The following is an 8,296-nucleotide window of genomic DNA, read 5'->3' as shown; positions in this document are numbered from 1 at the left end:
TGCACGAGGGCTAGTCAAGAACATTGAAGAACTTAGACTTTTCCTTAATGCTAATAAAATCGATGTAATGTTGATAACAGAGACACATATGCGCCCTGGTCGGAGAGCATTCGTACCAGGATACGATCAATATTACGGTGATCATCCCAGCGGAACATCGAAAAGTGGCTCTGCTCTGTTCATACTCAGAACGTCCATTGCCCATACTCAGAACGAACCTATGTCCAGGATAAACATACAAGTTGCCAGCGTGAGTGTGCCGACTAATGTTGGATGCATCAAGATCTCCTCAATATACCTGCCACCCAACCAACCTTGGAGTACAACTGATTTTGAGCAACTTTTTCTTAGCCTGGGGAACAGATTCATCGCAGGCGGTGACTTTAACGCAAAGCACCCATGGTGGGGTAACGTCAGATCATGCTGTCGAGGGAAGCGATTGCAAGAGGCCATCGTCAGTAGCACATGCGAAATCCTTGCCACTGGCGAGGCAACTTTCTTCTCATACAACACTCGCCTTACACCTTCTGCTCTCGACTTTTTCATTGTCAACGGGATTGCGCAAAACAAGCTGTCAGTCGAAACTAAATATGAACTCTCCTCGGATCACCTGCCAATTGTAGCATCAGTGCATCATTCTCCTCAAATCAAAACTATGAAGCAACAAATTCTCCCTCGAGGCTCTTGCGTTGAAGTATTTCAAGCCGAACTAGATAGTAGAATCAACCTCAACACGGAAATAAAAAGTCCCGATGATATAGAAGATGCAATCTCGATATTTATGAGAAACGTAATATTGGCTGCATCTTCTGCTGCGCCTGTAAACCAATGTTCACCAAGCCAACGACGACAAGATACTCTTCCCCCAAGTGCCGTAGCTCTCCTGCGCCTGAAAAGAAGAGTAAGAAGAGAGTATGCGAGAACGGGTGATACTCGAGTTCATCAAATCTACTTGAGACTATCAAACCGTTTGCAAAAGGTACTTGCAAAAGTCAAGCAGACGAGCATTGATAACATTTTAGAAAAAGCTGGCCCCGATGCATCTTTCAACTATACTCTCTGGAAGCTTACAAGCCGATTTAAAAGAGTAGTCATGCCTAAATCGCCAATTAAAAATCCAGCAGGCGGTTGGTGCTACTCCAGTCAGCAAAAGGCTGATATCTTCGCAGACAGTTTAGAGCAAAGATTTAAGCCATTTAATCTTACGTCTGCTGTTACACCAAGGGCCGTCGAGCTACAATTGGAAATGCCATTTCAAATGTCCTTGCCAGCAAGCCCAGTCACATTTCAAGAGGTGGTGCAGCAAATTAAGAAGCTGAAGGCCAAAAAATCCCCTGGTGAGGACCTGCTGGACAACAGGACTTTAAAACTTCTGCCTAAAAAAGCGCTGCTATTTATAGTGCTGCTCCTCAACAGCATTCTTAGGATAGGACACTTTCCTACCTGCTGGAAGATGGCGCTAATCTCCATGATACCTAAGTCAGAAAAACAACACACAGAAGTCGATGGCTACAGACCAATTAGCCTGCTCTCAGCGCTAGGGAAGATGGCGGAAAGAATGATACTGAACCGCATCATGCAGCTTGAACCTGTAAAGAAAAGAATTCCAAAGTGGCAGTTTGGATTTAGACAAGGTCACGGCACGCCAGAACAACTTCATCGAGTGGTCAACTTCGCGCTTGATGCAATGGAGCAAAAAATGTATTCGGTAGCTGTGTTTATGGACATTCAACAAGCGTTTGACAGGGTGTGGCATGATGGCCTCCTCTTTAAGCTGAGAAACATATTGCCGCCGCAGCTATTCCAGCTGGTGAGTAGCTTTCTAATGGACAGAAGTTTTATAGTTGTTGTAAATGGAGCAAAATCATCGAAGCGACCAATCTGTGCAGGCGTCCCACAAGGCAGCGTCCTGGGACCAACGTTATCTTCCCAATATACAGCCGATATGCCTTCCTCAAGGGTAATAACTGGGTTGGACGAGGACGATGTGTTGATAGCAACCTACGCGGATGACACTGCAGTGCTGACCAGAGGTCCAAGCATAAATCTAGCTACGGAAGCTCTGCAACAATATGTGAGCAGCTTTGAGGTCTGGGCTCAGAAATGGAACATAGGCATCAACAGCAGCAAATGTGCTAATGTTACTTTTGCTACGAGAACACTTTCTTGCGGAGGCATTAATATGCTGGGCTCCACACTTACGCACAAGAGCTCGTACAAATACCTGGGTGTTGTACTCGACAGGTCACTAAATTTCAAAACCCATACTACCATGGTTCGACAGTCTGTGATGGCGAAAGCGGGAAAGATGGCGTGGCTACTTGCACCAAGAAATAAGCTATCGCTGTACAGCAAAGTCACGATATACAAGTCCATCCTCAGCCCCATATGGAAATACGCACTTCAAGTTTACGGCATCGCGTCAAAAACCAACTTAAATAAAATTAGAGTTGCTCAGTCAAAAATTCTACGACGAATATGCAATGCTCCATGGTACATACGAAACAGCGACATCGAGAGGGACCTAAAGGGTCCCAAAGTGGGCGATGTTATACAATTACATGCAGCAAGTTACTTGCAACGACTTGGTGGTCACCCTAATGCGCTAGCCAGACGTCTAATTAACCCGCCAAGGAAAAGAAGACTCAAAAGGAGTCATCCACTGGATCTCCCTACTAGATCCCTCCTATAACATCTCATTAACTTTTTGTAAATATTCTAAATAATGTATGTACCTACTCCATATATGTAACATTAAGTTTAAGTATGTATCTCCTGTGATCAATTGTTTTTCCCCTTAAATGTAAAACTAGAATAAGTTGCCACGAAAGGTAGCAGTAAACTTGTTTACAATAAAAAACAAATTTTCCACATGAAAAAAAAAAAAAAAAAAAATATATGAGTTCAAGGATCTCAGAACCTATAAGAGGCAGAGCAACCAAATTTGGTATTCACACTCCTGTGATATCGGACCTTGACCACTTTGTGTCAAAATTTCGCCCCACCCCCTTCCGCCCCCACAAAGGACGAAAATCTGTTTCATCCACAATATTGCAGATTTGAGAAAACTAAAAACGCAGAATCATAGGTATTGACCATATCTATCAGATTGCTGAATCTGGATCAGATCAGATCATTTTTATAGCCAAAAGGAAGAAATCAGATCAGATCATTTTTATAGCCAAAAGGAACAAATCAATTTGCAATGGCTACGCAGCCCCCGACGTCACGCTCAGACTGATTTTCTGTCTCTCTCGCACGCCCTCTTTGTCGGGTGGTTCAATATTAGCGGCGTCTGCCTGAGGAGAGCCATACTGACTTAGTATCGGGTATAACTGTAGAGTTGCGGTGTCCGCAGCAACTCACAACGTTCCCCCTCGTTTTGTTTATAGTTTTGTGGGAGCAGGATTACTGGTGGCTGAAGCTGACAATTAATTGTGCATTAATTCTAATTAAGTCCATCTTTCAGTTGCCAGTTGCCGGTTAATTCCAGAAGGGCGTCTGTAAGAGGTCCGGCAGGGTTGGGTCCCTTTCGGGGTAAATCTTTGAATTAGAGAGAGTGGAATCAATTTTGTTGTTGGAGATACATCGAAATGTACTTATCGGGCGACAGTCCGACAGTCTATGCTTATGATTTATCTGAGCTGCCAAAATCGGACATACTTTGGGGCGCCACCACTCACACAGCCCGACTCAAACACACACTCACACACACAGACACAGACACAGGAACAGGGCCGAGATGGGCAGCGGCAACAGCTTCAACTTGTTGACGTTGGCCTCAGCATCCTTGGCACTCCCCCAAGTGGTGGGTGGAGCAACAAAAAACCAAAAAAAGGCATTGGGGCTCAACAAATTGTTGAATGTACATACATATATACCATCCTTCTCTCTCCTTCTGACACTCTCACTCTCTCTTTCTGTGTGTTTGTGGGCGAATTTATATTATTTTTCCCCTCCATCGCATTTTACATGGCAGAAAGCAACACAGCGGCCAGAATGAGACTTTCGAGTGTTGGACTAACTGTTTTGCCGCATGACATGCCAGAACCCAAGGTCCAAGGTATATTCATAATATTCCTCGCATCTCTCTATCGCTCTGAAATCGCAGCTGCCACCGTGTATTCGTTTAATATGTGGCCGCTGACATACCTTATTATTAGCACACCCCTTGCCAGAGCCAGAGCCAGAGCCTGGTGCTCGACACCAGTGTGCCTGGTGCTAGGGAGATGGGACCTCCGCTGGAATACAGGGAACGAAACAGCGTGCGTAAAGGAAAAGGAGAGACTGAAAGAATACCTCAACGAAACACGGGCCTGCTGAAACGTTAAAGAGCAAATAAATGTCTCGAGGCAAACAAAACGAAAAAAGATGAAGCAGAGAGGCTGAGAGGCTGAGTCTGGGCTGACGACACGGTCTGAGAGGGGCTAAAAAGAGCCGCAAACTCCATGTACAGATATGCTCATATAAATAAATACATACATACGTTTGCATGGCGGTGCTCAAAGTAAAACATGGCTGTGCCTGTTACCGTTACATTTCGGGTACTACTATAATACTCCGAAAGAGTCAGAGCTGGACAGAACGGAACGTGACGGGGCGGGACACTCGGGGACTATTTCAAACGAGCCAAAGTGGCATGGCACATTCGGGAAATACTCCGGAAAATACTCCACCCCGAGACGGTGGGGTGGCGACAGAGGTGCTCTGTATGGCTGTTGCTTTCCTTTTACTAGTATTATTCTTCTTTGGTCAATTTGTATGCCGTTGATTCTTGTTTCATCGCAAAAATTTGATTTTTTTTCATATATTCACCTTTCTTTTTGCTGCCATTTTTAATACGCTTTTCCACCTTTTGGCTATTTATTAAGCATTTGGATTAAACTTTTTACTTTTTTATTATACCCGATACTCAAAATGAGTATTGGGGTATATTAGATTTGTGGTAAAAGTGGATGTGTGTAACGTCCAGAAGGAATCGTTTCCGACCCCATAAAGTGTATATATTCTTGATCAGCATCAATAGCCGAGTCGATTGAGCCATATCTGTCTGTCCGTCTGTCCGTCCGTCCGTCTGTCCGTCCACTTCAGCGCCTAGTGCTCAAAGACTATAAGAGCTAGAGCAACGATGTTTTGTATCCAGACTTCTGTGATATGTCACTGCTACAAAAATATTTCAAAACTTCGCCCCGCCCACTTCCGCCCCCACAAAGGACGAAAATCTGTGGCATCCACATTTTTAAAGATACGATAAAACCAAAAACGCAGAATCGTAGAGGATGACTATATGTTTTAAAATGAAAGATCTCAACCAGATCGTATAATTATTATAGCCAGAATCAAGAAAACAATTTCATTCTTTCTCGCTCTGTCTCTCTCTAACACACAGGTCATGGTCGGTTTTGCCAATTGCAAAATATGAGTTCAAGGATCTCAGAACCTATAAGAGCCAGAGCAACCAAATTTGGTATCCACACTCCTGTGATATCGGACCTTGACCGTTTCGTGTCCAAATTTCGCCACACCCCCTTCCGCCCCCGCAAAGGACGAAAATATGGGGCATCCACAAATCTCAGAGACTATTAAGGCTAGAGTAACCAAATTTGGTATCCGCACTTCTGTTAGATCTCACTATAAAACGTATATCTCAGAATTTCGCCCCACCCCCATCCGCCCCCACAAAGGACGAAAATCTGTTGCATCCACAATATTGCACATTCGAGAAAACTAAAAACGCAGAATCATAGATAACGACCATATCTATCAGATTGCTGAATCTGGACCAGATCAGATAATTTTTATAGCCAAACGGAACAAATCAATTTGCACTGGCTACGCAGCGCCCGACGTCACGCTCAGACTGATTTTCTGTCTCTCTCGCAAGCACTCTTTGTCGTGTCGTTTAATATTAGCGGCGTCTGCCGGAGGAGAGCTTACTGACTAAGTATCGGGTATAACTGTAGAGTTGCGGTGTCCGCAGCAACTCACAACGTTCCCCCTCGTTTTATTTTGATTTTGGTATTTATTTATTCAACTATTTTTGTTGTTGTTGTTGGGCAGGTTGATGAACTCTCTCTCTCTGCCACACAGACACATGGCCTGTGATGCAGCCATGAAAAAAAGAAAGATCGGAGGAAGCAGGCACCGGCCAGTACCGTGGTGGAATGAGCACATTGCCAAGTCCAGGAGGGTGTGCTGCGCAGCTCGGCGTGCCTACCAGCGAGCAAGAGGCTCCGCCCAATTTGGCAGAAATGGCGCGGCATTCAAGGCCAAAAGAAAAAAGCTGAAGGAGGCCATCAGAAGCAGCAAACTCAAATGCTTCAAGGAGCTCTGCGATGCGGCCGATGCGGAACCTTTTGGTGGAGCATACAAACTAGTCATGGGGAGATTAAACAGACAGCCTATGCCCAAGGATCCGGTGCATATGAGAGAGATAGTCGGCACCCTATTCCCTAGACAACCACCCTTACAAGAAGAAGCTAGGGTAGAAGGAGCTAGCCTGAGGGACACCACCACCATCATCACTGCCAGAGAAGTACTGGAGGCAACGGGTAAGCTGAAGATCGGGAAAGCGGCAGGTCCAGATGGAGTCCCTAATGCAGCACTAAAATGCATAATTAGAGCCCATCCGGAAGCATTCGCCACAATGTACACCCAGTGCCTAGCGGAGCGGACAGTCCCACGAGCATGGAAACGGCAAAGGCTGGTTCTGATACCCAAGCCAGGCAAAGAGCTCAACGACCCATCGTCATACCGGCCGCTGTGCATGCTGGATACCATGGGCAAGATTTTCGAGAGGATGGTATGTAACCGCCTGGAGGCGGAACTGGCTGAGCGTCGCGGATTTTCCGACCTCCAATTCGGGTTCCGCAAGCAGAGGAGCACCACTGACGCCATCGAGATGGTGACAAACCTTGCCAGGGAAGCCATGGCAGGAACGCGATGGGCTGGAGGCGACAAAAAGTACTGCCTAGTATGTACACTAGACGTACGAAACGCCTTCAACTCTGCCAGCTGGAAGAGCATCCTAGAGGCCCTGACCAGGAGGGGTATATCTGAGCAAATCACACGGACTCTGCGTCCTGATCTACGACCGGGAAGAAGGAGCAGAACATCACCAAATCACCGGAGGCGTCCCACAGGGCTCGGTCCTAGGGCCGATACTGTGGAACGTGATGTATGACGATATCCTGCGGCTTACATTACCGGAGTGGTGCACCCTGGTGGGCTTCGCCGACGACATAGCACTGGTGACAGTGTCGAAACACGTAAGAGACGTAGAGGAGAAAACCAACGTAGCAGTCGGGATGATAGTGGCCTGGCTCGCAGCCAACGGGCTAGCATTGGCGGAGAAGAAGACGGAGGCTGTGCTAATGAGCAGCAGAAAAAAGTTCGAGCAGGCATGCGTGAGAGTCGGTAGCACGATCATCAGGACCAAGCCTGCGCTAAAGTACCTAGGGGTAATGATGGACCAGAGGCTGAACTTCAAGGCCCACCTGGAATACGCCACCACAAAAGCGACTGCAGCAACGGCGGCCATAAGCAGGATGATGGCCAATACAGGGGGACCACGGCAGCGTAGCAGGCAGCTGCCTGCTCCATAATCTTATATGGATCAGCAGTGTGGGCACCAGCAATGATGGTTTCCCGCAGTCCCGCGGGAGCGACCCCACCCGCCCCCCCCCTCCCCCTTCCCAGCCATAATTGTTATTTTATAAATATAAATTGTTTTCCCAATAAAAACGAGGGGGAACGTTGTGAGTTGCTGCCGACACCGCAACTCTACAGTTATACCCGATACTAAGTCAGTATGGCTCTCCTCCGGCAGACGCCGCTAATATTGAACGACAAGACAAAGAGTGCGTGCGAGAGAGACAGAAAATCAGTCTGAGCGTGACGTCGGGCGCTGCGTAGCCACTGCAAATTGATTTGTTCCTATTGGCTATATCTGATCTGATCTGATCTGATCTGATCCAGATTCAGCAATCTGATAGATATGGTCATTATCTATGATTCTGCGTTTTTAGTTTTCTCGAATCTGCAATATTGTGGATGCAACAGATTTTCGTCCTTTGTGTGGGCGGAAGGAGGTGGGGCGAAATTTTGAGATATGCGTTTTATAGTGAGATCTAACAGGAGTGCGGATACCAAATTTGGTTACTCTAGCGTTAATAGTCTCTGAGATTTGTGGATGCCCCAGATTTTCGTCCTTTGCGGGGGCGGAAGGGGGTGTGGCGAAATTTGGACACGAAACGGTCAAAGTCCGATATCACAGGAGTGTGGATACCAAATTTGG

The sequence above is a fragment of the Drosophila miranda genome (assembly GCF_003369915.1).
Source record: "Drosophila miranda strain MSH22 chromosome Y unlocalized genomic scaffold, D.miranda_PacBio2.1 Contig_Y2_pilon, whole genome shotgun sequence".
Taxonomy (NCBI): Eukaryota; Metazoa; Arthropoda; class Insecta; order Diptera; family Drosophilidae; genus Drosophila; species Drosophila miranda.
The sequence above is the reverse complement of the archived record's forward strand: the minus strand, read 5'-3'. Positions refer to the sequence as shown.